General features: G+C 38.8%; 1 pseudogene; it reads right to left on the bottom strand.

The window, feature by feature from the left end:
- Positions 1–712: 712 nt before the first annotated feature.
- LOC142605388 (organic cation/carnitine transporter 7-like) lies at positions 713–5120 on the bottom strand (annotated as a pseudogene).
- Between the last annotated feature and the right edge of the window lie 9483 nt (positions 5121–14603).

Raw genomic sequence — 14603 nt, 5'->3', positions numbered from 1 at the left:
GAACCACAACCTGCACAACTATCTAATTGACTACTCATTCACTATTCCATGTAGTGCCAGAGAGCAGAGACCAGGGCTCCTATGTTTTGGGTTACGGTCTCATTTGTGAAACAGAATTTTTTTTGCAACGAGTTCTCTTGAAAAGGCATCTTGGCTTGCTGACAATATGTTAAACAAATCAAAGGTTTCAGCTGTTAGTTAGAGCATTGTATTGTTTTTAATTGCTTCCGGATTTGGAGCTTTCCTTCCAGTTTGTAGGTCAGTTGTTTAATAGTTCAAAATACATTGGAGATACTTTAAAATTTGTGTTTCTGCAATTCATAACTTATGTTTTGAACCATTCATGCATGTCTTTGTAGTTATTCAAAAAAGGGAATCATCATGGTAGGGGTAGCATCATACCAGTGCTAATGTGTAATGGCATTCTCAAGTGAAAGCAACATGGGACAAAAAAATCAAAGACAATTTGAGGCATGATGGAGCAGCTAATCATATTTTTTTTCAGTCCTATATGAAAAATTGTAACTGCTCAGAAAAATGCCATGTAATGCAGCTTAAAAGACTTGAGAGAAAAATGAAACATTTGAAGGGACAGAGAGAACTTAGAGGGCTTACTGCACAGGATGACACTTACATTTCAGCTTAACTGATTTTATTAGAACAATAATTACACATACATTATGAATAAATAATACTATTTGGGGGAGTGATTATTGCATTAAACTGAGTTGTAATAAGAAAAAAAAAAACATGTGAAGCTTGTTGTTGTTCTTCTTCTTTTAATTTGTCACACATTGGTGTAAGGGTATAATCTAATCACCAACTACTTGTGCTTCTTTTGACTTTGATACAACTACAGTGTCAATTAATTCTTGTCCCTTGGTTTCATATGGGAAGAGAAAAGCACAGATGGCTGAGAGAACAATGACAACCTCAAATAGAATAATGGCAGCTGTTGGATGGCAACTAGTGACCAATCCAACTGCTACTAAGGGGCATATCATTCCACCAATTCTTCCCACAGCACCTGCAACTCCGATCCCAGTTGTCCTCACAGAAGTTGGGTATATCTTCAAAAAAGAAAAAGAAAAAGAATACTAATAACTTAGTCAATTTGAATTCAATAATAGCTTTCTACATGATTAGTACTGTCAAGAAGCTGGGGGAAGAAAAATGAGTAATTTAACTTCATAAGTAATGGCATCGACCTCTTTAAATACTTTATATAGATTAAACCCTTCAACAAGATCACTAAACCAGAGAATATGAGGGCGTTTGGATTCAGCTTATTATTTCCACGTTTTGCTGCGTTCACGTTTTGCTGTTTTTTTTTTTTTTTTTCCCCAGCCGCACTTGTTGACTTTCCTGCGTTTCACCCTTTTTTTTTTTTTTTTTTTTTTGCTGCAGCACGCTTTTCAGGAGACAAACGGCTACTGTTCATGAACAGTAGCTATATATTTCTGACTTTTCAGACACTTTCTTCCGTGAACAGTGCATTCGTGCACTGTTCACGGACCCACAAATTTTATTTTCAGTCATTTTTTTATTAAAAATGGGTCTTACAATACTATTCACACATTTAAAAATTATTTTGCTATACTGTTTTCAGTTTTCAGCAATAAATTCTATCTAAACGGACCTATATTAAAATACATTTGAGAAATTGATCTCCTAAAGTCAACTAATAATAGTTTACAGTTGACTTGTTTAGTGTTCCAAGCGCCATGTTACCAATCTATTCCCAGAGGATAGCAAACACTGCCTAAATGGCACTGGAGAGAGGATGAAGATGCCGGACAAGTACAAAGTCCAACTGAAGAAACATTTTCTTTGATTGATGCAAAACACACACCCACACAAATTTTCTTTGCCCTTTTACTAGGCAAAGACAATCAACCCATAAAATGCTTGCACTTTTATACTGACTAGATCTTGTAACAAACTATACATAACAAAAGAGAAGGTGGAAGACACTATTGGGGATATTTCCAGTTGTGTTGGCTGCTCATCTTCATAGGTAAATGAACCTCACTTACTCAGATCACATAAATGAATACATGATAAAATAACAAAATAAGAAAATACCAACAAAAAAAAAAAGGAGGGGGGATCAAATATGCAAGACTTAGAAAATTTTATTTGGATGTGTTTATCAAATTTTCCTATGTTTAATTAAGAGATATCTTTCCATGTCAAAACAATCTATATATTGATTGAGTCCAAAATAAAACTCTTTCAAAACTAATCATGGGAGGTACCTCTGGGCCATATATATAGGCAACTGTGATGGATCCAATGGCACACATGCGAGCTCCAAACAATAATGCTGTTGTTAAAGTCGCAGACTGATAGAAAGCAAGTGGCAGAAGGAATATACAAGCTAGGGTAAGAATAATAATGAAGGTTAACTTGCGGCCAATTCTATCCACAAGTATCGCTGATAGCAGAAGTCCAGGAAGCTCTGGAAAATAACATTGAGTTATACCTTATCAATAATAATATTAGAAGGAATCTGAAATAGTTATGGATAAAATTTCAAAGTTGTCTAGAAGAAAGTAGAAACCAGACTTAGAGTACCTGCCAAACTATTGATAAATACATCAATGTAGAGGCTAGCATCCTGGAGACCTTCTGATTGCCAAGTGGTTGAGCCACATTTGGCTTCTGAACTACTTAGCTCAGACGTCAGCAATATAATACCATAATATGAGAATACATTTCCAAAATAAAACGTCCATAGGAGAAGGGTTGTTCGAGTTAAGTTTGATGAGAAAAGCATAAAAACTGGTGACATGCAATTTCTTTTTTCCTCAGTATTCTTTCTAGTTGATGAGAGTAAAGGGACTTCTTCCTTTGGAGCAAATTCTTCATCTTGTATGTCTGTTCTAGTAGAAACAAGAAGGCCAGAAGGCAGCTTTTTTTAATTTAGTTGAGCTATTTTCTCCAGAATACGATGTGCATCAATAGTATTACCTTTCGCACACAGATACCTTGGAGATTCTGGAGCAAGACTATAAAAGAGAAGCAGAACAAATGATGGTAAAGAAGAGAATGCCAGTAACGACCTCCAACTCAATCTTGACATGACTATCTACAATAAAAATGACATAATTAAGCTGCATATACTCCTGGTGTCTTTGTATTCTGGTCACCAGTATTTCAATCATAAATTGTCAAAAGATCACAAGATAAGAGTTTTAAGTCAGTTTCCTTCAATTTATTGGTGAAACTGTGCTTTTCAACAATTGCAATACTTTGTATATCCATTTATAAACTACCACTTGTCCCAAAAGCTTACTCTAATAGGAAATAATAAATTTAATCACTTAACTATTATTCTAATTAGTAGAGCCCACAAGGACTTTTTAATTTTTAATTGGGAGGTAGAGAGGAGGCATAGTTTGAACTCATGACTACCAGCACTAGTATCATAATATCTACCTTCTGTTCCAATAACTTAAGCTGATAGGGAATGGAAAATTTAGTCACCTACCAATTATTCTAACATTTACTTATTGGGTTATGGGATAACCCATCTGCTTAACTCCTTACAAATGGTTCATCACAAATTTTTTTAAAGAGAAAAGATGGAAAACATACCCATGCAAGTGCAGCCTCAAAAATTGTTCCAAATGTCCAGAAAGATGAAAAGACAACCATCCATTTGCCTCTATTGTCAGCAGGAACAAATTCCAGAAACCAGCATGCGAATACAGAACCACTAACCAGGCCAATGCCGACCAAAAAACGAAAAATCAAAAATAATATATAGTTTGGGGAGAAGGTACTTAAAAACCCAGCTCCACTAGTTAGCACAGCTGTGCCAAGAAAACCCCTCCTGAAAAGGGAAAGTGAAGGGAATAACAAATAAACATAAGGTTAAACTCATCACAAGGATAGTAAAATGTCTAGTTTTTAATGATGAGTCTTTTCGAAGAATAAAGTTTGGCAAACCCAGTGCCAAAAATTTCCTTATATTGGCACTAGAATTCATTATAATTCACTTCACAAATAACAAATATCAGTACTTTTCGAAAATAAAGCTCTGATAGCCACCCCCCCCCCCCCCCCAAAAAAAAAAAAAAAGGCAGTTAATTTTAACATTTAGCTTGAATAGGTTTCCAATTTAAACAGTTGTAAATGTGACAAATGTTCCCCAAATTTCATTGAAAGTTAGGTTCATCGTATGGGGAAAAAAATAAAGTTCTCTTAAGGAAGTTTTTGATTCATCAACCATTCTAAACAGTAATTTAAAATTTTGAAAGATAAAAACAAGAATAAGCAAAAAGACCAATTGCACTTATTCTTTCAATTGAATTATGCACATATGATCAACTGCCAGAATTAATTGGATCACTTGTCGTTAACATAATAAGTTGTCATGTTCTTGATAAGCCATGAATTGATTCACATATCGTATTCATAACATTGAATATGCCTTAATTAATAATGAAACAAGATAAAGAGTGGAAACAGAAAGGCCTGCCTTCTTCCATAGTTGTCTGATACAACGCCCCATGCATATGCTCCAACTAGCATGCCAGCAAAAACAACTGTTGATAATAGGCTCTCTTCGCTTGAGGAAAGTCCCCACTCAGACTTTACTTCTGATCCTACAAAAGAGATGAGCATCATCTCTGTTGCTTCAGCAAACCAACCCAGTCCTGCATAAACAAGCACAAGAGCCTGGAACTTTCCAAATCCCATATCGGCAAGTGCTTCATCCACCGTGTACACAAGGCTCTGGTATTCCATCTAGGGAAACAAATATAGAAGAAATTAATCATAATTGTCATATTGTATATATGCACTGAGGTATGTTTAGAATGCATAGAACATTTAGATGGCTTGAAGTCCTCTCCCTATGGAAAACCAACACCACCTTTGGAAAAGCAACAACTTCAGCATCACCATAGATAGTGTTAAAGAAAAACAAGCAGTTCATAGCATTATGCCAAGTCAAACTGACTTGTCTTAATGGAGGTTCCTGGTCTCCTTACATTTTACAGCAATGGCTTTACAAAAGTCACATCTGTTTAAGATGAAGCAGCTTTCTTACTTTCACTGATTCTGTTTCTAGTTTTTCAATAATTCTTAGCATTTCATATCCATAATTTCTGTGAAAGCTGATAAAGGTCAGTTTGGATTGGGAACAATATAATTTCCAAGTAGGGGGCATAAGTTAGGTACAGTGCCTTAAATGGTTCCCCAGTTAAATTCAAACACACAATTGTCACGTTTTATCTTTGCCAATAACAATTAAATTCAAAGCAGCCATGTGTTTGAATTTGATTGGAACCTAAGTTATAGCACTTAAAGAACTGTGCCTAAATTCTGTCTTTCCAAGTATAATTTTTAGACTTTTTTTGATATTGTTGATAAATTACCCATTGTTCAAAAAATTTACCCCGATAGTAAATGGTAAATTTAATCATTTATTAATCATTATTCTAACCATTGTAATATTCAAAGACATACAGACATTGCTTCATACTATCCTACTAACAATACTATGATCCATAAATATTTCCCTCTATCAATTTCAGTATCAAAACTAAACTGAAAAAAAAAAAAAAAAAAAAAAAGAAAAGAAAAAAAAGATGACAAAGTCAACAATTATAAACATTAAACATGGAATGTTGAAATACCTTTGAGAGCCCGAATGTTTTTTATAGGTTTCCTTGAGATATTCACCAAATAGCAAAGCAATTGAGAATTCACAGCACAATACTGGGCTCCGCAAAAGCTGCATCAAAGAAGCAAGAACCCGAACTATTTCATGAAAAATGGGAAGCGAACATGCAATATGGAAAAGAAGAGGAGAACCAAAAGTGTTATGTTAAGAGAGACGGGTATAAATGGTCATATGTTTGTCAGCACCAAACTGAAAATGTGAAATTGTGCATAACTAACTGCATATAACATAGGATGAGAGAACACAGAGGTATTACTTTTGTATGTGTCATACTTCCTAGTTCCTGCTGCCAATCAATAATTGAAGCCAAATAGATTGGATGAGCTGAAAAGGTACGTAGTTTGGTGGAATGTTTGGTCAAAGGATGCGGGGTTTTTTTGGAAAATAACAGTAAAACTCAAACTACTTTGTTAGTTAGCACACTATTGAAACTATTTAGAAAACTAACATATCAAGTGATAAACATCGAACTTGATTTCACAGTCTTGCCTGCTTCACTTTGTCTCTCCCTCACTCAACACACTCTGTCTCTCCCTCACTCAGATCACTCAACAAACCCAATGAAACCCAAAGACCAAGAGAGAGAAACATCATACCCCGTCGCCGTCTCCTGCCTTTGCTGCCTAGGGGGGAATGTGCTGATTAGCGGTGTGGATGGCATCAATATAGTAAGTTAGGCATTGTTTGAAACTATAAAGGAAAATAACAACTCGAGTTTTTGAAACTCGAGATTTACATAAAAAATCGAGTCTCAGAAACTCGCTTTATGCTCGCTTTGCGCTTGCTGAGGTGGACAAAATGCCACCTAGATCTCGAGTCTCTAAAACTCGTTTTACTCCAGATAAAACTCGAGTCTATAAAACTCGAGTTTTACTATATCTTATTTTTAAATTATGTTTTCATACGCATGGAACTCGAGTCTTAGAGACTCGAGTTTTTCCAAAGTAACTCGAGTCTTATAGACTCGATTTCCTCTGGATAGTTTATTTAAAACACAGCCCGTGGCATTAACACTCACAAAGACTCACATTAACACACTCACAGAGAAAGCCTAAAAACAGAGCTCCTCTTAGCCTCACTAACTCTCACTCACCCATAACTCTCTCACACCACTCACTCTCACAAAACCACATTGTCCACTCTCACAAAACCACATTGTCCACTCTCACTGCTCTTCCCTCTCAGCAAATTCATATCTTAGGTAAGGGTTTGCATAATTTGATTGTCATTGTAGTTGGGTATGTTGTCTATGGGTGTGAGTTAAAGAGTTTTACCATTTATTTTGTAGATAGTTAACATAACTTAGTTAATTTATCAATATTGTGAATTATAGAACTTTGTTTTGTTAGTGTTAATTTTTTTGAGTATTTATTTGTATAGTTTTTGTTATCAAAATTTTATTCATCATTTCTAGGTTTTTATTTTTATCATGATCTTACAAATTTCTTTGACTTTATTTATCCTTGGTTTGGGTATGAAATGGGTAGTGAATGAATGTAATGAATGGGAATGGGTATGTAATTATCAAAATTTTATTCATCATTTCTAGGTTTTTATTTTTATCATGATCTTACAAATTTCTTTGACTTTATTTATCATTGGTTTGGGTATGAAATGGGTAGTGAATGAATGTAATGAATGGGTATGTAATTATCAAAATTTTATTCATCATTTCTAGGCTTTTATTTTTATCATGATCTTTCAAGTTTTTTTGACTTTATTTATCATTGGTTTGGGTATGAAATGGGTAATGAATGAATGTAGTGAATGGGTATGTAATCATGCTCCTCTACCCACCTAGTTCTTTCAGAACCCTTTTAGGCATTATAGGTCACCACACAATGGAGTAATAGATAATTCCGTCTCTCCATCCACTAGGATTAGAAGGTTTACGTCTTGGCCTTTAGATATTAATGGGCACTCTATAACCTGGCTTGAATATGTTCATTGGTAAGATTGCATTACTTTTTTCCCTCACTTTACGACTATGTGATTTAACTAACATAGGACTTGACTTGAACAGGTTCACAATGCCTGATATTGTTATAATCATATACCACGGTGGTCCGCTTGAGAATCCCAATGCGAACAAGGGATTGCCATTTGAGGGGCCGGGTATGAAGACCTATTATGCCCAAGTTGATTGTAGGTTGAAAACCCTTGATGAATTGAAGATGTTTGTCATGGAAGAGTTGTGTAAGAATCCTGATGTGCACAACATACAAATTACTTATCGTATGCCAAATGAAATCTTCAAGCACCGTATTAATTACAAGTATATGGTGATAGAAACAGACAAACATGTAAAGATCATGTTTGACAAGTTGGAGAGTATAGTTGAAGTAAGTAACATTGAGTTGTACATACAGTTGGAGCCGCGTGCAGGATGACAAGAGGATATCCAACAAACAACCACAAGCTTACAAGTTATGATTCCGGATGCTCAATATGAGTATTCTACACATGTAGAGGATAATAATGTTCATGCCGATGGTGATGATGATGATGATGATGACGACGACGACGACTACGTTGATGAGACTACTGCCGTTAACAATGATGATGACAATGATGATGACGATGATGATGACGACTATGTTGATGAGAATCTTGCCATTAACGGTGAAGATTTTGCCGATAAAGATGAGGATGAAGACATGATTGACAGAGGGGACTTTCGGGACTTTGAGGACTTTGAGAGGGACATTGATAACGATGAGACATTGGACGGTACTGAACCTGATGCAGACAATGTTATTAGTGTCCAAAACATTACGAACACAATCTCTGCCTACGCACCTCCTGCGTTGTCATTCTCTGCAAATACTTGAAAAAATATGGTTGATCCTTCGCATATTGAGGTGCCATTTGTGTCTACTTAGAGAGAGGGGATGAATTTGTGCAAAGGGTTGACTTTTGCCAGTAAAGTGGAGGTGAAGCGCGTATTAACAATTTGTGCCCTCAAGGAAAACAAACACTTTAATATCACTAGGTCGACGAGGAAAAATTTTTGTGCGAAATGCGTGCATGAGTCATGCAAGTGGTATGTCTACGCAGTTATGAAGCCCGAGCTCCAAAATCTATGGATGGTCACCGTGTATGTGGGTCCTCACACGTGTATACCGACTGGGGTGCGAAATGATGGTAGAATGATGAGTTGTAATTTTATTGTAGCAGAAATCCATAACAAGTTACGTGAGGATCACACCACTCAAATTAAGCATCTCAGATCTCTGATAGAGGCGAAATATAATGGTCATAAGCCTTCTTACTACAAGGTATGGGATGCGAAACAAAAGGCGATTGCGCTTATGTTTGGAGATTGGGAAGAATCTTACCAAAGGCTGCAAAAGTTGCTAATGGCGTATATTGATCAGGACCCGACTACGCAGTTTTGCTATCGTGTCACACCCACCGATGAAGATCACACCGTATTGTTGCATTATGTGTTTTGGTCTTTCGGTCCATGCATATCAGGATTCAAATACTGCAAGCCGGTTATCAGTATTGATGGGATCCATCTGTATGGTAAATATCAGGGAAAGTTGTTGGTCGCAATGGCAACCGATGCTAATAACAAGGTATTCCCTCTCGCCTTTACAGTTGTGGATTGTGAGTCAGGGTCCAGTTGGAGGTGGTTTTTACGATGCCTTAGAGAAACGATTGGCCACCTGATACCTGACGACGGCATTTGCATAATTTCTGACCGACATCTCGGTATCAAAAACGCCATTGCAAACTGGCCTAGAAGGGATGATGGAAAAGCAGGGGTATTTCATAGATATTGCCTTCGACATGTTGCTAGCAACTTCAACACCCATTTTCAGAACTCAACTCTAAAGTAAGCGGCGTTGAAAGCGGGATATGCTAGTCAGGTAGTTAAATTTGCTACCATAATGGACTCCATTAAGCAGGTGGAAATTGAGGCCATTAGGAAGAAGAAGAAGGTGACGGGGAGGGATGGTAAGGAAAAGAATCAAGATTATCTTCCATACACATACCTAATGAGCGAGGATGTGGATATATGGACCCAGTCATACGATGGTGGGAGACGTTTTGGAGCAATGACAACCAATATATCAGAGTGTTTCAATGGTGTACTGAAAGGTGCACGGGGCCTTCCTATTGCCGCGTTGGTTGAGTTCACTTGGAACAAACTTGTTCAATATTTCCACGACCGGCACAAAGAATACCATTATGAGTTGTCAGAGGGTAAGAAATGGAGTGAATATGCCTTATCCACGTGGGATGGAAATAAGCGTAAATCTGAGAAACACTATCTCAAGTCATTTAGCAATGAAGAGCTGATATTTCAAGTAGTTACCCAACTCAACACGTGTAGCGCAGGAGGGGGAAACCACAGTTACGAAGTTCAGTTACGGGAAAAAACATGCAGTTGTGGGAAATGGCAAAATATAAGGATCCCGTGTTCACATGCAATTAGAGTATGTGACTATTTACATATTGATTCGACCACGTATATTCACCCATGTTATGGTTTGAACCATGCCCTTAACACTTATGAGCATGCATTTGTGGTTCCTAAGTCACAGTCATTATGGAGGGATCCCATGGGGCCAAAGTGGTTGCCTAATCCGGCATTGTTGCGGGCCAAAGGTCGACCGGTGAAGTCACGAATAAGGAATGAGATGGATGGAGTGAGGAACAAGGATCAAGAACCGGGATGGCGGAGGGAGGGCGCAGATTTGATAGAGAGTCAACCCAAGCAGACATGTGGACTGTGTCATGCTTCCGGGCATAACCGCAGAAAATGGCCGCAGTCCCGTGGCACTTCCACAAGTGGCCATGTTCCACACTAGGTAGGTAGATGGCAAAAAGTTATGCATCGGTTAAATAATTGTTGTTCATTCAATGTTTACCTAATGTTTACTATCTTGTCTCCTAACGTAAATACTCTACGTTTTTCAGGCATCCTTCCATGGACGACGTTTTTGTCATGCGGACCGCTGATCTTAGGAAAAGTGACTACGTTGTATTGGCTCTATGTGAACTTTTTGATTGTTGTTGAATGTACTTGTTATTCTCTATCCAATGTACCTCTATGAAGATTGTGATTTGAGTAGTATGGTTAGAATTGCAAATTAAGCGTGGTTGGACATGTTTAGAATGGTGATATATTGAGAATGACTTTTGTTGTGATTTAAGTGCATTTACATTGTAAAACTATGGTTATGCAAAGAGCGTAACAATTTCTATAGTTTGGTGCCTAATGAGAACGCCTTTTGATGTAATTTAAGTGCATTTACATTCTCAACTTCTCTACCTCTCAATGAGTATTTGTAGATTACATTTTTAGCTTCTCTATCTATGTTTCCCCGTAGCTGTGTGCACACATTTCAATTTTTGGTTTGCTGCATGTTTTGGGGGGGGGGGGGGGAACAGAGCATGCTTCTGCTGGGGGAAAAAAAATTTGCCAAGTGAAAATCGAGTTTTAGAGACTCGAGTTCCACTGGGCAATATTGCTGAAACAGGGCATGCCTCTCTGCCTGAAACAGAGCATGCTTCTGCTGGGGGAAAAAAAATTTGCCCAATGAAAATCGAGTTTTAGAGACTCGATTTCCACTGGGCAAATTTTGTTGAAACAGGGCATGCCTCTCTGCCTGAAACAGAGCATGCTTTTGCTGGGGAAAAAAAATTTTGCCCAGTGGAAATCGAGTTTTAGAGACTCGAGTTCCACTGGGCAAATTTTGTTGAAACAGGGCATGCCTCTCTGCCTGAAACAGAGCATGCTTCTGCTGGGGGAAAAAAATTTGCCCAGCCCTCTCCCTGACAGGTGAAGAACCTGCAGATGATGCCAGACAGTCTTTCAATGACTTCAACTTCTTTCCAGCCCTAGGCAAGATGCGCAAAGGTTGTAGGGAAGCAAGTTAAATACACCGGGAACAAAGAAATGAAATCTCATATTGTGGTAACTAAAGATTACAGCAATGCATGCACTGCATGTGCTCGCAGAGCGGAGGGGTGCGGGGGGGGGGGGGTTGTTTCGAATTGAGAAATGTATTTTCTTCCTCCACAAAAGGGAAAGCCAAAGTTAACAGCAAAAAAAATAAAGGCAAAAAATTTGAACAACAAAAACTTACTCAACAGCTAAAGCCAGTTGCTTAATGACAGACGATGAAGGAATACTCTCTGTGCCGACAACAACAAAACCTTCTACTGTGGGTATCACTTCTGCACTCTAGAAATAATATCAAATTCCACTTATCAGTATGAAAATAAATTCCATCCTTAAAAGCAAACAGACATGATTTAGAAGCACTATCACAAACAATTCAACAAGTAAAGAAATCAAAAAATTCCTAAAAAGCATGTGGCAAAAATGAATTAAAAAGCAGCCAAGCTTGGAATTAATTTTACTGTAACTCATTGCCTCACATTATCCACATCCACATCCACCACATTTCAGGTATTGCTTCTTTTTCAAGATTCACCAATTTTGCGTTTTTTAACCCTTATGTAATGTTTGGGCGCGGGGGGAGGAGGCTGTGGAGCATCATCCTTAGGCTCATCATCGTGCTGCAAAGACATTAGATGCATATAATCAATATTCGGTGTAATGATAAGAATAAAGTGAACCACAAGATATATCATTACATTGTTAGTAATGTTATCATACCATAGAGCTGCCTTTGTGTCCTATTTTGTGTTCACCAGTCCCACAAGTGGGTGCTCTTCTAGTACGTTGTGGTCTACCTCGTGGGGGTGAGGGCTGCTAAGGGGAATGCTCGTTCGGTACATCAGTGTCAATCCCAACCGGAGGTCCTAAAGGGTCGGATGAGGATGAGGTAGGTGGGTAATGATGCTCTGTATAGCTAGGAGTGGGGATCATTGTCATGGGCAAAGTGGGTGCATTGGAGCTGGTGGGTGGGTATGAGGGTGTCTCAGGGTGCGTAGGAGGGGTAATATGAAAATCAAAACCAAGATCAAAACTGGGCTGCGAAGGTGGGGTGGGTGAAGGGACCTCGAGTTGAGGAGATGCATCTGGGATGGGTGGAGGAACCTCGGGTGGAGGAGATGCGTGTGGGATGGGTGCAGGTACCTCGGGACTAGTTACAACCCGAGGGGTTGTTGCACGCCGACCACGGCCCCTAGCTGCACTTGTGCTTGGGCTTGCAGTAGCACCTTGACCACGGGTCGATGTACTTCGGGGTGCTGCGTTTGTGCTTGGGGTTGCAGTAGCTGTTGACTCAGTCTCATGCCCATTGTTTGCTTGCCCATTTGCTGCAAGACCACCACCAAGCCCAGCCACATTATTTAGGACATGTCGGACATGGTTGTGTGCTCGGCTGCCTACAAGAAGCATCTCCAACAGTGCTAAATGGCTTTCAATCTAAAACGGAGAAAGAACTAGTACAATTAGATTTGATCTACTAAAATACTCAACTAAGAACAAAAAGTGTTATTAGAATACTATATGTAATAGAAAGTCTTTTTAATTGGAGGTCAGTCAGATCAAACTAGATTTGCTGAAAAAAGAAATCAATTGATTTTACGTTCCTACATGTACTGAAGAAAAAACAAAGTAGGCAATAAAATCTAATTTAACACATTACCATTATATCTAATTTAGCGCTGTTGCGATCGACATACTTTCGAGTGACCGAACGGTACCAGCGGTAATAATCATGATTGCGAGGCATCTCACCAGTCTGAGGAGGTGCATGGCAAACTCGTTGTTGTCTCGTATCCCATGTAAGGATATACGGTTCATGCTCCTCCCTCCAATTCTTTTCCACCTTCCCACGCAAGTCTATTCTATGCAGTCTATCATCGTACACAACATGGTCGGGCCGCTCTTGCGCCAACCCAAACTGTCGAAGGACACGATCTGGGTGGTGTGTCTCTACTATGCAAAAACACACAAGTGACACCCTTGCCGTCCACGTATCCCTCCCTGCGATGCAGAAGTCAGGAAGGTGGCCGAAGTCTGCCTCATATGGCTGCCATATAATCTACAATAGAAACAAAAAACAATTATCATAACATCTTAAAATGTGAAACAAAGGAGAATACATAGATAAAGGGAAAAACAAAAATTAAAATAGAAGATATGTTAAAGCAATGATTTCAACATATTCTTAAGGAAAATTAACATAACTTCCACAGAAATTTTGTATATTATTACCTGGTCCGGCTGCATTCTAACTAATTGCTCACGATAATGGATCAACGCCGTGCCGGATGGCCTACTCTTCGGGCTTGGCACCCACACCCACCTACAGTTACGATCGAATAACATAAGATATTTAGTTACTAAGAATAGTACATTGCATAACACACTAAGTATCAGGAAAATACTTACTTAAATGCAAGTGGAGCTTTTGGCCATGGGCCATAATCGCATCCAGGTGGAGGCTCTATCCTCGGGCACAAGAATGGCAACCTCGCCCATGCCCAATACTGGACCAATTGCAACGCCCCACCAATCTGCGATGCCTCTTTATCACTTGCCCGGCACAACTCTCTATACAACCATGCCAGGCAACCACTACCCCAACTATACTTTGGCGGATCATGAAGGTTCCGCAGGAACTCCAAGAACATCAGATGCACCCTATCTCCCGACTTATCCATGAAAATCTTATCCCCTAGTAGTGCTAAAATATAGCACCGGGCATACTGATGTACTTGCTACTCCGTTGCATCATGAGGTAGTGGCTCTGTAATGCGCTCAACAAGGCGGCTAATGAGAATTCTTTGCCCCACCAAAGTTTTGTTGTCATTCTCCGGAACGCCAAAACCAAGCAACTCCACGCATAGTTGCCTCCAATTTCCATCCACCACAGTAGTCGGCCCAACCAAGACCTCACCGTCTATAGGAAGTCCAAAAATGACCTCCACATCTTCTAGGGTGATTGACATCTCACCATGTGGAAGATGGAACGTA

Source organism: Castanea sativa, chromosome 7 (genome assembly GCF_040712315.1).
Source record: "Castanea sativa cultivar Marrone di Chiusa Pesio chromosome 7, ASM4071231v1".
NCBI classification, from domain to species: domain Eukaryota; kingdom Viridiplantae; phylum Streptophyta; class Magnoliopsida; order Fagales; family Fagaceae; genus Castanea; species Castanea sativa.
Note: the sequence above shows the minus strand (reverse complement) of the source record. Positions and strands in the feature narration are given on the sequence as shown.